Here is a 16,322-nt window from a genome sequence, read left to right on the forward strand (position 1 = left end):
GCTAGCAGCAGTTCATGAATATGATGGACTTATCTCTGGTGGCGCTGCCTGGGCTCTGAATGTAAGTTCTCAGAAAAGCATTCATATTAGCATATAAGTGTATAAGTGACAGACCACTGAACTGAGAGTGTCTTTTACTACATTATGCTACCCTCGGGGGGTGGCAGCATTATATATATGACAGGTTTCCTTTAAAGGGGTTTTCTGTACTAGATACATTTTCATATACACAAAAAAGTTGCTCAGATGAAAATACAAAACTTACTAATGTAGTTATTACAGTAAAATTTGGGCCCAGAGCACAACTAGTTGAGAGGACATACATCATTTTTTAAGTGTTTAAGGGTTAAGCATTTGTTGCTAGTAAGCAGGGCATTGGGGAACTCAGCATTGTTCCCTCTAAACTGGGAAATCCAAAAAACTACCATTAAATATTACCATAAAGTGTCAAAATAATTAGCAATACAGCACATAGACACACAGCATCCAGATTGATTTTATAGTTTCCAATAAAATGTAGCATACAGATAAATCCGGGCAACCAATAGCATTTCTGGGGCCATTGTCAAGATAGACGCCTCTCTGGTGGGGAAGGGTTTATGGTAATTTACCTTGTGGTCTGTGGTAGTTAAGGGGTATTTGGGAACAATGCTAATGGTCTAGGATAGTGAAGAGATTAATATCAACATCCCTTGTGGACAGTGAAGGGGCTAATGCCAATATCCCTGTTGGTCTAGGGCTGTGCAAGTGTTTATGTTAGCATCCCTGAAAGGGATTATGTCAGCATCCCTGTTGATATAAGGCAGTATAGGAGTTAATGTCAGCCCCCATGGTGATATAGGGCGGTGAAGAAGTTATTTTTAGCATCCCTGGTGGTCAAGTGCAGTGACAGGTTTAATATCAGAATACCTGGTAGTGTAGGGCAGTGACGGGATTAATGTCAGGAACCTTGGTGATCTAGTTGAGATTTCTTACCTGGCGTCCAGAGGGCTACTCACCTCTTCAGGCTCCAGCGCTGTATCTGAGACAGAAAGCTTAATGGTGGAGGAGGAAGAATAATGCAATCAGCATTCAGCTTCCTCTACCTGCCCTGCACTCCATAGAGATCAGTTCAGGGCAGAGATAGAAAGGACTGTGCAGATGTGATTTAACATCCACACTGTTATTTCTATGATTGGGCTGAGCATTTCATAAATGATCTGCCTTATTACTAAGTGAGGAACTCAGGGAGTAGATTTTCGATGAGCGGGGAGTTTTGAAGCTACTTGGTCCTGCAGCCGGGAACAGTGTTTTCCATTACTAATCTATATGGCATTTCAATTAAACATGCATAAAAGTGTGATTGTAGGTGTCTGACTGCTAGGCCACCCAACCACATTCCTAGTCTTCGCAAAATAACTCTAAATAGGACATTCATATATTAATATTAATGGCAGTTGATGGAAAATGCAAATATAAATTCTATTAAGGCTATATTCACATAACAGTGAAAAAAAAGGCCATTAAAAAACGGATCGACTGTCAGTATTTCATGCCTGTTTTTCATCAGTGTGTCACCATTTGTCATTCATTTCCCCTCTGTTTTTCATGGCCATTTTTAAATAAACGGGTGAATTTTATTCGTCAGAGTTTTTTTGGTCCCAACCTCCTGAAAATACCACAGTGCCCATGTAGATAATGCCGCAATGCCCTATAGATAGTGCCACAGTGCACACTGTAGATAGTGCCCACATAGATAGTGCCAGTGCCCACATAAATAGTGCCATAGTATCCACTTAGTACCACAGTGCCCACTGTAGATGGTGTCCGAGTGCTCAAAAAATGCCACAAAGCCCGCTGTAGTTAGTGCCCACATAGATAATGCCACAGTGCTCACGTAGATAGTGCCACACACAGTTCCCATGTAGATAGCGCCCCAATGTCCCCTGTTGATGGTGCCACAGTGCCCATGTAGATAGTGCCTCCAACACCTGTTTAGATAGCGCCACCCCAGCCCTTTAGATAGGGCCACACACCTCCCTGTAAATAGCACCATACACAACCCTGTTTATAGTGCCACACCCCTGTAAATAGCACCACACTCCCACTGTAGATAGCGCCACATCCCCTTGAGATAGCGCCTTCATAGATAATGCCACCCCCCGGTAGACAGCACCACACCCCCTCCCTATAGATTTTGCCCCACCCACTCTGCATATAGTGCCATTGGGCTTTCTCTAGGAGCGGAATCCCCAGTCAGAGAGCTGGCAATGCTCTGGCCAGGGATTCAGCTCCTGGTAGAGCCCCTTATGTAATTGTCCATATATTGACAGTGATGTCAGAGGCTCCCTCTCGGTGCGTAATACCGTGCCAGAGCTTTGCCAATGCTACGGTCAGAGATTCCACCATCTCAAAGCCCCTAACATCACCGTCGATATAGGGACAGTGATGTCAGGGGCTTCTCCAGGAGCCAGGGCGTTGCCGAAGCTTTGGCAGGGGATTCCACTCCACATATGGACAGTGACGTCATTGGCTTTCCCGGGCTCAGCGCTTAAAGTAGAACTGTCCCCGGGGAGTCCCCTTGTGAAGGCCAGGATCAGTTTTTAACGGTTGTCACAGGATTGATTTCTGAAAAATGTCAGTTAAAAACTGATTACATTTTATGGGGGCTGTTGGGCTGTGAAAACAGTCAAAAATAGTACATGTTCTATCTTTTGACAGCCAGTATTCATGGCCATTGAAAAAAACAGCTGTGTAAATACACCCACAAAACGACATTGTTCGTAAATCAATGTTAAAAAACGCCCGTCACAAAAACTTTTTTCACTGTTGCATTAGATTTGCATTATATTCTTACAAAATATTCACTTTTATAAATACTATAAGAAATATTTATATAATTATAAAAAAACAAAAGACTATGTGTATAAAAATGTATAAAAATGAGTAAAAAAAAAGAAAGCCGTATTGGCCATGAAAAAAAGGTTACAAGAATCACATGGAGAGTCTAACACTTAAAATAGTTATAAGTAACACATAAAAAAAACAGATCAATTATGATTGCCCTGAAGGCCTGAAATATCCTGGACATAAGCCAATTAATAGTGGGATTAGGAGAATATTAGCACCAGCACAGGCAACCTATAACACTTTATTATGACAAGTTTTTGAATTTTATTATGTAATAATAGTGTTGCTTAAAAATTGGATAATACCTTTTTTCATTCTTCAGGTGAGCCACAGAGCTTATGCGGATAGCTGATAAATTTGGTTTTGAACCATTGACTATTCTAACATCCGAAGTTGTTGAAAATCGAAGTTCATCAATAAGATCATACACTGTAAAGCCAAAGTTAAATGTTAGAGATTTAAAAAGTAGTCAAACAATAACAATTACATACAATCATGTGGAAAGTACACCTTCAATTCTATGGTTTTTTATTTTTATTTTAAGGGCCTAAATCACAATTGTGTGGTCCCCACTAACGTCTATATACAAACAAATGACATCTGGTGACAACAAAAAGCACAACAGATTACAATATGTAGTAATTTTTTCCAAAAAGTCAACTAACATTAAGAAGCCAGATTGGAAAGTGTGAGAGAGACTGGGGAGGAGACACAGGCACACAGGCTAGAGCATTGAGATAAGGGAGGGAGGGAGAGTGCATGCTCCACATGGAATGCTCACAGAGTAGGCATGTCAAAAACAGTAGTTTGAGGTCCGGATGGAATATGCAAAATATGGACATATTACACAGGTACAATGTGTTCATCTGAATGAGGTCTAAATATACAGATTTGAAGCCTGCAGTACACCCATTCCGGTGTTTCTATGACAGCACTTTCATCTCCGTGTTGTGACAGTCCAATGTTGTTACAAAGACATTGTGTGAATTCAACTTGTGATCTGCAACCAGTGTTGTAGTTACCGCCGTAACTATGGGCCCCGGCACCACTTCAATTGTATCAGCATCCTCAGGATGCAGATACGAATTGATACAATGGTGGAGCAAAGAACAGTCAGCTCACTGCTCCACAATTTACTCACCCTCAATGTCGGCACAGGCTGGCGCAATGCAGTGACATAATCGCTCCTGCCTATGCCGGACCGACTGCACAGGCCGGACGAGGCATGAATAGTGAGCTGCTCCATTCATTGTGCGAACGGGGCTTGGTGAATATTAATTTTAATATTTTAAGGGACACTATTTCTGTGTGGGAGGCACTAAGGTGGCATCACTACTGTGTGGCGGCCACTAAAGGGGGCATCATTACTATGAAGGGGCACTGTGGTCATTGTTACTGTGAGAGGCACTCAGGGACCATCATTTTCTATGTGGGAGCACTAATAAGGCATTCTTGCGGTGTAGGGGCAGTAAGGGGACATATTACTGTGAGTGGGCACTAAGGCGGGATCATTTCTATGTGGGAGCATTAAGTAGGCATACTTCTATGTATGTAACTAAGGGGCATCCTTACTGTGTTTGGGGCATTAAGGGGGTATGAGGAAGCATCCTTACTGTGTGAGGGGTACTAAAAGGGCAATAATACTATAAAGGGAGTACTTAGGAGGCATCATCACTGTGTGGGAGTACAATAAGTCTATGGGGCATAAAGGGGCTCTATTATTGTGTGGGGACACTATTACTGTGTACTGCACAAAGAGGGGGCACTATTACTGCATGGTCAATAAGGGGGCACTATTGCAGTGTGGGGCACTATCTATTTGCCACTATTATTTTTGGGGGCACTATTTGTGTGGCACTGTTTTTGCTGCAGTAGAACACTTGTTAAAGGCAGTAACAGGATGGGAAGTTTCTGTGCAGTGTACAGGTTGAGGATGTGCAGGAAAAGCGAAGAACTAAACACATCTGGGCAGCAAAGTCTGCAGAAACGAGGAGTGGTCGGGAAAAATCATTATGGCGGTCTGGGCTGTATGGAGATGATAGGGAAAGAGATCGACTTATTTCACTTTATTCACAGCATGATTATACTCTGTGGAGCGTCAGTGTGGAACTGGGAAATGTATGCCGGTATTATTGCTTATATTGCTTTTTGTGGTAGATACTGTATCTGTGGTCATGGTGTGGAGCCATTTTTTGGCCCTTGTATAGTGATATCATTTGGTAAGTGCATGACCGTCTTCAATACTTTCTAGGGGGTGCATGCCTTTGGGATTGGCCCCTGGTTTTCTGGCGCCTGCAAGTGCAGAAGACAGAGAAGACCACTGAGACTTGTATATTATCATCTGTCTGGGGTCCAATTTACCATTGCTCCAATAAATTTAGAATATTTGGTGGCGTTCTTGTGCTATTTCCCAATGCACTATTGCAGTGATTCATAATGGCATCAGTATACTCATATGCTGTTTACCAGACATAACCGGCACTATATTATGACATAAATCAGTATGGGGCAGAGCTTGTGCTGAGGGCTGTTAGTTACGCCAAGTTCAATCACGTAACCAATGGAACCTCTGTGACCTTACGATGGCCCAACTTCAAGACCGACCACTTGGCGCGGGAACCAACTAATAAGCACTAGCATGACTGCACGATTTCCGTTATTTACGCTTGTGTCCCATTCTTCTAATGACGCTGAGGAGGCAGTGAAACATGTCAGGGACACAAATGAGGGCTTTCTGTTTTTACAATAACTCGAGCCGGGTGTTATGTGCAGCACACCCACATCTGAGTAGTAAGTCCGGACTATCACTCTCTTTTGTGTCTTCAACAATATATAAAAGCTCTTCTAGAGCAATATATGAAAATGTGCTTTACACTTTACACTAGGTACATTGTTATGTTTTATATTCACTTTATCTCTGACCCATCCACCAATTGATTTTTTTAAAGAGATTAAATAAAAAATTATTGAAATGGACTGTTAGAAAAGGCTGGTTCACTAGTGGGCCTGTAGCCCTTTTTATGATTGTTATTGCTATTTATGAATCAACTCCTTTCCCAGGCTGTAATTGTCTATCCACAGTAATTTGGAGTTTAAATCCTAAGCGGTGCTATTCATTGAGAGAGTATTTCCTATATGAACCGCAGTGCAACACGCATCATGCTGGTAACTTCCCTCAGTTAATCACTGAGGCAGTAAATCACTGAAAAAATGGAACATATTTAATGAAGGCAAAAGGGCTTTCTTAAAGCACATTAAGTCGAACTAATAATATTTATTTTTTTTAAAAACAAATACAAATATACACATATTTGCAGATCCCTTTGAAACACTTTTATAGCTGTGCTATTGTATTTTACTTTATACATTTTGTAGTCTTGGAAATTTTTCAGTAAAATTTGAAGGGAAAAAGAACGTCATGAGCTTTTCTTATGTATTTCTTTGTTAATTCCATTACATTTATTACTTATTTATCCAGTTATATAGGGATTTTGACTTACCAGAACTAGCAGATTCCTGGCATTTTACAATGCTCAATAAAATGAGAAAACAAAAGAATCTTGGAAATGTCATCTTCTCTTTTTCCAATAACATATATCTAAAAAAACAAGAGCACTACATTAATCATGCTGTTAATAATAAGAATAAATGTCTCTGAATTAGTAAACTATGAGGCTAACGTTATGGAATTAACATGAAAAAAAATTTGTTTATTTTTAAATAAAACAAATCCAGAAAATTATTGCCAAGACACTCATCAGATATGTTATCTAAATGAAGAAAATGGCATTAATGGACACGATAACTCTACTTTTAAACAATAATTTATATAACATTCCACAATTGAAGTCTATATAAAATGTTAAGTAATAATATCTGCCAACTTTTTTCTAGCCACTCATGGTGGGAGGACGCATAGATTAGATAGGACAATCAATTTATTTCAACGGGATTACACATTTTTGTATTTCAATTGGCATGCATCCGTCTATTTATTCTAGTCTCAAAAGAAGCAGCACATTGCATTTTTTTACCAAGACCAACTGGGTGCTAACTGTCCACTAACGGAGCCCACTGGATTGTATGGAGGCAAAAAAGAAAATTTTAATAATTTATAGCAATTTATTTCCCATTTATTTCGTATTAATTGTTCTCATTTGTAACAGGAAATAAACTTCTCAGAATCATTTTAAAGGAAGAGTAATATACAGATAAGAAATGGATTATCACAATGCATTGGCGTAGCTAGGTGGGCACTGCTGAGTGCTAGAGATGGGGGGGGTGCCAACAGGCCATTTTGCCTTGGCTAAACTATTTAGATAAAGGGTTAGTGCTGCAAACAAAAACAAAAATGTTTGCCCCGGATGAAAAAAACCTAGCTACATCTCTGCATAATGGATTTCTTGCATACCCAACAGACTATTAGATTGAAAGCAATTGAGAAACAGATAGAAAACAACTTATTTTCTGCTATCCACTAGGAAATAATTTTGTAAATACCTTGCTTATCCTTTGTGCAAGTCTGCACCATATTTTCCAGACAGTAGATTAGCAAGGAGGGGCAGTTGGATGGAAGTAACACATGACTCCAAGATCAGACTACACACAGTATTTGTTTGTAGTCTGTAACAATGGAGACACATAGTTCTGCATAATAACTGTATATACAAAGCAGTAAGCTATTTTTATTCAAGACTGTTAGCAAAGCAGCTTTTTTTTATTTAGTTGTATTGGAGTAATAGAAAATGGTTGCAAAAGCGCAAATAGCAAGTCTGACAGCAAAGTGGACCTAACCAAAAGTCGTTTGAAAACAGCATGTGTAAGAATGGAGACAAACTCCTTAAAGAGGAACTGTCACTAGGTCATCAAATCAAAACTGCATATCTGACTTGAATCCTGCTGTCCCCTTGATTCCAGCACTTTTTATTTTTTTTGGTCCTGGGTCCTCCGCTTATGAAATATAGCCCCCATTTTGTTTTGGTGCCCGATATGCAAATTCACTGTAGTTATCCATCAGTGATTCTCTTGAGGTAGAGTCAGCTTTACGCCTCTGATGCGGCCAGACCCAGCGTGATCTTGTGAGAATAACCTTATCTCACGAGACCACACTGGGTGTAGACAAAGTGGGTCTGAAGCTGCCTCGAGCTGATTGGATAGCGTCACTGATTGTGAAGCTGGCTTCACCTCAGGAGAATCACTGTAGTTTACACCCGTTGGTAACTACAGTGAGTTTGCATATCAGGCGCCAATATAACCTGGAGCCATATCTCAGAAACGGGGGCCAAGGAATAAAAAAAAAAACGGAGCTGGAAACGGTGACAGTGGGATTCAAGTCAGATATGCCGTTTAATTTGTTGACCTAGTAACAGGTCCTCTTTAAATTTCGTAAAAATCAGCATAAAAACCGTAAAGCATGTCTAGAGGATATGTAAAGTTACAGAAATTTGAATGTAATTTTAATATGTGAATTCTTATTGAAACCATAATACGCTAAATGTCAATAATGTTGAACTATATACTTATGTTTTTCAATATGTTCAATTGAATATGAAATTAAAATAAATCACCAGAATATTATCTCAAATAGAAATTAGATGATAGGAACATCACAATATAAGGCCTCATTTACACGAGCGTGTGCGTTTTGCGCGCGCAAAAAACGCTGCGTTTTGCGCGCGCAAAAGGCACTTGGCAGCTCCGTGTGTCATCCGTGTATGATGCGCGGCTGCGTGATTTTCGCGCAGCCGCCATCATAGAGATGAGGCTAGTCGACGCCCGTCACTGTCCAAGGTGCTGAAAGAGCTAACTGATCGGCAGTAACTCTTTCAGCACCCTCGACAGTGAATGCCGAACACAATATACACCAACCTGTGAATAAAAAAAGACTTTCATACTTACCAAGAACTTCCTGCTTCCCCCAGTCCGGGCTCCCGGCCGTTGCCTTGGTGACGCGTCCCACTCTTGTCATCCGGCCCCACCTCCCAGGATGACGCCGCAGTCCATGAGACCGCTGCAGCCTGTGATTGGCTGCAGCCTGTGCTTGGCCTGTGATTGGCTGCAGCCTGTGCTTGGCCTGTGATTGGCTGCAGCTGTCACTTGGACTTAACTGTCATCCCGGGAGGTCGGACCGGAGTTATCGGTAAGTCAGAACTTTTTTTTTTTTTTACAGGTTCATGGATTTTCGGAGCGGAAGTCACTGTCCATGGTGCTGAACCAGTTTAACGCTTTCAGCACCGTGGACAGTGACTGTCTCCTGACGTCGCGTACCCGAACATTTTTTACCGGTTTCGGTCAAAACGAGTTTGGCCGAACACGGTGAAGTTCGGTGCGCTCATCTCGAATTTGACACTCCGTTTGGATGTTTGTAACCAGAAAAGCACGTGGTGCTTTTCTGTTTACATTCAGGAGTTTGACAGCTCTTGCGTGATTTTCGCGCATGCAACGCAGGACCGTCAGTGTGGCATGCGTTGTTTTCACGCACCCATTGAAGTCAATGGGTGCGTGTTGCGTGAAAAACGCAAGAATATAGAACATGTCGTGAGTTTTACGCAACGCACTCACGCAGCGCAAAAATCACGCATCGTCTAAACAGCCCCATAGACTATTATAGGTGCGTACGACACGCGTGAAAAGCACGCGCGTCGCACGCGCGTATAATACGTTCGTGTAAATGAGGCCTAACACACACTACACCATAGCAAGACTTGCCAGCAGGACTATGTGTTACACAGGATTTATACTTTTTTCTGGTTTAGAAAAGTCATTTTGTGAATTCTGAGTTAATAAAGGAAGGGACTCATCTAGTAACCAAACTGGGGAGTAGCTACAAAGAGCATCTCTCACTATGGAGGCCCAAGCACATCGCGGTTGATCGCTATGGGTACTAGCTGCAGGACACACTGTGATCAGCTTATCATCGGGTGACCATTCTAATAAAAAGGATCTCCTTGGTAAATCAGCTCAATCTTGATGCTGTAGAAACAACTGTCTCCTCTAAACATTCCACCCTCTACACCTTGATTCTTCTCTTGGTTTCCCCACTGCTGAAATTCAACAAAACATTTTTCCCAGTGACATTACATTATATTTTTAGGTATATTCCTTCATAAAATGTTGTCAATTTCATTTTCACCATGTCACAAAGTTTTCTTCTATGCTTTTGAGGCTGTAGTGGATACAGCCTGTTGAATGTCTGCATATTGAAGCATATCACTAGATGTAAAGTGACAGCTGTAACATAGAAGATATTTACTACATCTCTAAGGATGTCTAGGTTTAGAAAACAGCACCCCTCTTGTCCATGGACTCTGTATGGTATTGCAACTCATTCCCCAATCAAGTGAATGGGACTGAGCTGCAATTCCAGACAAAGCCCAAGGGCAGACATGATGTTGTTTCTCCAAAACAAATACTGGGGCTTTTTTTCTACTCCTGGATGTTGCTATTCAAAGAAAATATGGAAATAAGTTTTGACATTCATGAAGAACCACAAAAATGATAGAAAATGCTATGCACATTCAAACAGACATCAAACAGTTATCTATTCATACACATATATATGTAGATAGATGACTACGGACACTTATTAGACCTAAAGATTGGTTAGTTTAATGACTGCTATAAAGGGGCAGTGGGGTTTAGGTCTTCTGACCAAAATTTGTGATTGTGTTAATTCTTCCTAACTGTATTATGACTGATTCTGTATAGAAATGGGCAATGGTTATGTGGAGCTGAAGGACGTATATTTTCTCAAATGCAACACATCTTGATCCACTCACAAATACCCCTGTTACAGCATCTTGGAGGGTAATACTTTTTGAAGAAGAATTACTCACTGCTCAGCTAGTGGACAAATCGGGTTTAGAAAATAATTACATTGTCGCATAAAAATCCTTCAGGTCAATGACTTTTAAGTCAATAAAAATACATTAGCAGCAATTCGCACTAAAGACCTGGCATGATGTTCCTCATTTCTGTACAGTCATTTACCTTCACAAATAAATTAAGTTATTTTGCTAGAACGCCATGTACGGGCCATCAAAGCTTCTTTCAGAATGGACATTGTGAAGTACAAACGCTCATTTGTTCAAATTAATTTGCTTTGTAGTTAATAGACAGTCCTCAGAACACACACAAACAGCTATTGAAAGGGTCCGCTGTGCTCTTACCACAGTGCAAATATTGGGTTTCATTCTAGCAGTTTGCTGTGAAATTCAAAGTTACTACATGAATGGGAAGGGTCACATTGCGATGACCATTCAAGAATGTGTTCCATAGGATTCCTTATATTGTACATTTCTTGTTATAGTCCATGAGCCATTTTAATGTGATATTTAACAATTATGGGACAAATAATTTAGTAGAACTGGTGCTGAAAAGAGGAAAATGGAATTAGCTACAAACTATTTATTCAGGTATGATTCCATGATTAAGCCTCAATGAGATGTTAAAAGACATTAGAATATATAATAGGCATTATAATACGTAGTATAAGAGACAAATCAAGTTCAACCTATAATCCTAAAGTGTTGATCAAAAGGAAGGGAAAAAAACTCCTATGAGGCAGTTGTCAATTGCCTCATATTAGGGTGGAAAATTATTTCCCGACTTCAAATATGAGAATATCAGAATAAATTCCTGGATCAATGAACTACAGCAATAAATCAACATTAATATTACATATATTTAAAATGCTAAATAATACTGTCAAAATGTTTATGTGTTCACAGAAGGCAAAACAATAATTCAATATAACATTTACGATTTCATGACTTACATTTCATACTTTGTGGGTGAATACACAAGCGGGCAGACCGTGATCCCTCACTTCAGAAGCCTTCTGGAGAAGAGAGAGAGACTGTCTAGGGCGCTGGGAAAGTATCATGCACTCAAAGTTTCTTGGTCAGTCTTCAAAAGTCACACTATTACTTCAAGTTTTGTTCCTCAGAATCCTGCTCTTAACTGATAGGTGGAACACTTGAACACTTTACCTCTGTCTCTTCACGACTCATTTAGTGCAACTCTCAGAAAGTGCCACATATATGGCTGTATTTTGTAAATCATGTTGACCATCACAATGCAAATAAAGTTGCACCATAAATTGATAATAGTAAAGTTATATATAATTGATGCTATATGATAAAGAGTATAAGGAGAGTTCCCTCTGTCTATGAAGAATTATCTGTTGGCTCTATATTTCCCATATTCTGCAGCCCATAATGCCAGTTTGGTTTATAGGCATAAAAAATGTTAAGGTAATGCCATGTGGAGTTCTTCTATTACTATGTTATTGTGTTCCTGGTTTCCATAAGATATTTTTTCGCTATTGTTTTAGTTTTTACAATTAGGATAAAGCAATAGAACCTAAGGAACAGTATTTTTTGGCACGTTTTACTTGCGTGAAGAGCTTTGGTTCAGTTCCCTGCAGCTTTTTAAATAAAAGTTGGAGGGAAACTGATGGCACATCTGATCCTATTTTTATTTTATTTTTTAAAGGGAACATGTCAAGCTCTAACGCCAGACATTTATCAAATCCGTCATCTCTGCCTCAAGGAAAGAGTCGCATCTTACATCCTTCAAGAAAGACCATGAGGTCAATGTTCTGCTGGATGGGATGAATTGGCACCAAATAGATGGATATGGGGTCTGTTCCTATTTGGTCGATGTTTTTACAGGAAAAGGAGACTGATAAATATGTAGACAGTCTTAGAAATAAGCATAACTATAGCCATAGCAGCTGCTTTGAGGCCAAGAAGTGGCCCGGTCAAGCGCGAGAAAATAATTTCTTTATGTAGGGAAAAAGAACTGACTTTCTGTTTTCTATCTCGTGGGTTTTTCTTTGAAATATGACACTACTAGCTACACTACCGTTCAAAAGTTTGGGGTCACCCAGACAATTTTGTGTTTTCCATGAAAACTCACACTTATATTTATCAAATGAGTTGCAAAATGACTAGAAAATATAGTCAAGACATTGACAAGGTTAGAAATAATAATTTTTATTTGAAATAATAATTTTCTCCTTCAAACTTTGCTTTCGTCAAAGAATGCTCCATTTGCAGCAATTACAGCATTGCAGACCTTTGGCATTCTAGCTGTTAATTTGCTGAGGTAATCGGGAGAAATTTCACTCCATGCTTCCAGAAGCCCCTCCCACAAGTTGGATTGGCTTGATGGGCACTTCTTGCGTACCATACGGTCAAGCTGCTCCCACAACAGCTCTATGGGGTTGAGATCTGGTGACTGCGCTGGCCACTCCATTACAGATAGAATACCAGCTGCCTGCTTCTTCCCTAAATAGTTCTTGCATAATTTGGAGGTGTGCTTTGGGTCATTGTCCTGTTGTAGGATGAAATTGGCTCCAATCAAGCGCTGTCCACAGGGTATGGCATGGCGTTGCAAAATGGAGTGATAGCCTTCCTTATTCAAAATCCCTTTTACCTTGTACAAATCTCCCACTTTACCAGCACCAAAGCAACCCCAGTCCATCACATTACCTCCACCATGCTTGACAGATGGCGTCAGGCACTCTTCCAGCATCTTTTCAGTTTTTCTGCGTCTCACAAATGTTGTTCTGTGTGATCCAAACACCTCAAACTTCGATTCGTCTGTCCATAACACTTTTTTCCAATCTTCCTATGTCCAATGTCTATGTGCTTTTGCCCATATTAATCTTTTCCTTTTATTAACCAGTCTCAGATATGGCTTTTTCTTTGCCACTCTGCCCTGAAGGCCAGCATACCGGAGTCGCCTCTTCACTGTAGACGTTGACACTGGCGTTTTGCGGGTACTATTTAATGAAGCTGCCAGTTGAGGACCTGTGAGGCATCTATTTCTCAAACTAGAGACTCTAATGTACTTGTCTTGTTGCTCAGTTGTGCAGTGGGGCCTCCCACTTCTCTTTCTACTCTGGTTAAAGCCTGTGTGTGCTGTCCTCTTAAGGGAGTAGTACACACCGTTGTAGGAAATCTTCAGTTTCTTGACAATTTCTCGCATGGAATAGTCTTCATTTCTAAGAACAAGAATAGACTGTCGAGTTTCACATGAAAGCTTTCTTTTTCTAGCCATTTTGAGAGTTTAATCGAACCCACAAATGTAATGCTCCAGATTCTCAACTAGCTCAAAGGAAGGTCAGTTTTATAGCTCCTCTAAACAGCAAAACTGTTTACAGCGGTGCTAACATAATTGCACAAGGGTTTTCAAGTGTTTTCTAATCATCCATTAGCCTTCTAACACAATTAGCAAACACAATGTACCATTAGAACACTGGAGTGATGGTTGCTGGAAATGGGCCTCTATACACCTATGTAGATATTGCATTAAAAACCAGATGTTTGCAGCAATGTATAGAGTGTATTTCTGATTAATTTAATGTTATCTTCATTGAAAAAACTGTGCTTTTCTTTAAAAAATAAGGACATTTCTAAGTGAGCCTAAACTTTTGAACGGTAGTGTATGTCCTGTATTGTTGTCTGCAGTACAATTTACTATCATCAAGGTGGTGGGGGCCCATCCTGGTCTTTGCTAGGGGGGCCCTATGAATCCTAGTTACGCCCCTGGTCTTAGAGCTACAAAAGTTACACTTCTGTAAAAACTATTCTAACTTTTATCAGTAACAAGCACCTTATTCTTAATACAAATTAAAAGGGGTGTTCCAGCAATCAAAATTACATTTGTATCAAACCTAAATGTGAAGCTAACAATATCTGCAGTATATATTTTCTATTTAACATTTCTCAGCATGCGATGAGTAGATGTAGCCACTGCTATGTCCAATATCTTGCCCGCTTGTATTTTACAAATGTATATTTTGCCAATATGGATGGCCACTCTATGTGGCTGAAACCACTGTGTATAAATAATCTCTACTCATTCTAAATGCTGATAATCTATATAAGAGATCCTATGCTTGCAGGGAAGAACTAGTCAGTGCAGGTACAGCTGCAGTCCCATGGAAACTTAAGGTGATATTGCATGGTCCAATGTGGGCCGTGTAAACGAGCGCTGATCAATGCGATAGCTGGTTAATCGGCGCTCGTTTGCTCTTTTCACAAGGAGCTAGTATGGGGACGAGCGTTGGTTACGCAGATCGCTCATCCCCATACATTATTATCATGTCGGCAGTACGTCTCCCTGTTTACAGATTTTTTTAGATGTGCTGCCGTCAATTCAAATACTTTAGGCATTTAAAATGAATCAATCAGTCGATTAATGAGCGTTCTGTGAACACTGGTTTGCCCGATAATTGGCCGATGTAAAAGGGCATTTACTGATGTACAAAAACAGCACCACTCTTGTCCATGGGCTGTGTCTGGTATTACAGCTCAGCCCCATACGGGTAAAACACTACCTATATTTGATATCAATCATCCCCACTGCTGTTGAACATTTGAGATAATGTTTTATGGACAAATGACTCTTTATACCTTTCCTTCCTTTTGGATCCACTTCTGGTTTTGGTTAAAAAAAAAAACTGCACAAGGAAACTGCAGCAAAGACTGCATCATAATGGCATGTGTGAAACTAGCCTTAGGTTAGAAGAACACAAGCACTTTTTTATTGTTATATCTCTTTTTATTCCAAAGTGTGCATATTTTGATGTTCTTTGTGTTGTAGTTTGTGTAGTTTTTGGTGCTAAAGACAGAAATTGATCCAAAAGGAAGGAAATGTATCAAATAAAAGACTGATGCATCTCCTTTCTTTTGTGTCCACTCCTGTGTTAGGCTAAAAAAAACCTGAACCTTTGTCTGTGAGCCTCGCCTTAAAGGGGTTTTCCCACCAGGGACATTTATGACATACCACAGGATATGATATGTCTATCTCTAGAACGGGGCCACCTACACCCTGTTCTACCTTCTTCTGCTCCCGCTGCCCCCGGCCACTTCCTGACTTTACGGCCAGGAGTTACGAAAACCGAGTAGCTCGCTGAGCTACGCTGTTTTCGTGAGTCCCATAGTAGCGAATGGCAATTACGGAAGCAGCGTGGCATGCGAGCTACACTGTTTCCGTAACTTCCATTCAGTTCTATGGGACTTACGGAAACAGTGTAGCTCAGCGAGCTACGCTTTTTCCTTCTTTATGGTTGGAATTCACCTGCCTCAGTAGCAACACAGAGTGGCAGAACGGGGTTTAGGCGGCCCCATTTTAGAGATAGGTGCCGGTCCCAGAGGTGGAACACGCATCTATCTGACGTTTATGACATATCCTGTGGATATGTCATAAATGTCCCTGGTGGGAGAACCCCTTTAATAAGAAAACACCACCAAAAACACTTGTAAAAAATGTTTGAAATTCAAGGAGTTTAAAAACGCAGAAAAAATTGTGTGTGAGCCTTACTGTTGGCTGGAATGCAGTTTTTGTGGCAGTGTTTTGAGCCAAAGCCAGGACTGGATCAAAAAACAAGGAGAAATATAAAAGAAGGACTGATATTTCTT

The sequence above is a fragment of the Rhinoderma darwinii genome, chromosome 4 (assembly GCF_050947455.1).
Source record: "Rhinoderma darwinii isolate aRhiDar2 chromosome 4, aRhiDar2.hap1, whole genome shotgun sequence".
Lineage (NCBI taxonomy): Eukaryota > Metazoa > Chordata > Amphibia > Anura > Rhinodermatidae > Rhinoderma > Rhinoderma darwinii.